Source organism: Myotis davidii, unplaced genomic scaffold (assembly GCF_000327345.1).
Source record: "Myotis davidii unplaced genomic scaffold, ASM32734v1 scaffold513, whole genome shotgun sequence".
Taxonomy (NCBI): domain Eukaryota; kingdom Metazoa; phylum Chordata; class Mammalia; order Chiroptera; family Vespertilionidae; genus Myotis; species Myotis davidii.
The window spans coordinates 2,310,130-2,310,626 of NW_006284436.1; the positions used below are offsets into that span (position 1 = coordinate 2,310,130).

A 497-nucleotide genomic window follows, 5' to 3' on the forward strand; every position below is an offset into this window, starting at 1 on the left:
AAGGAAAGGAAGAGGGAAGGAAGGAAGGAAGGAAGGAAGGAAGGAAGGAAGGAAGGAAGGAAAGAAAGAAGGAATAGAGAGAAAGAAATGAAAACGCTGGTGGTAATATCTGCATCCTGGGTTATTGTGAGAATTAAATGGGAAACTGAAAAGCAGGGATTGGCAGAGCTTGGTCAGGGAATCTTGATTAAAGATCCCAGGACTGTACGTGGTTGGGGAGGAGTGATTCTCCAATTAAAAACGAGGTGATTACCCAGGGGGTAAGAGATCAACCAAAGGACTTGTATCCATGCATATGAGCATGGCCAATGGACACAGATAATAGGGGGTGAGAGCATGTACTGGGGGGTGGGGAGGATAAGTACATATATGTTATAACTTAATCAATAAAAAATTTTTTAAAAAATTGGGTACAGATTAAAAATCACTATTGCAGCCAATCTGAACTAGGAATGACAGGTATCAAAGAACCAGGCAACAGGCAGGCAGAGCACACA

At 42.3% G+C, this 497-nt stretch overlaps 1 protein-coding gene across 1 annotated transcript in view; it reads left to right on the forward strand.

Moving 5' to 3' along the window:
- The window catches only part of KCNMA1 (potassium calcium-activated channel subfamily M alpha 1), a 699,960-nt gene that overhangs the window by 491,987 nt on the left and 207,476 nt on the right, over positions 1-497 (forward strand). The window lies entirely within an intron of this gene.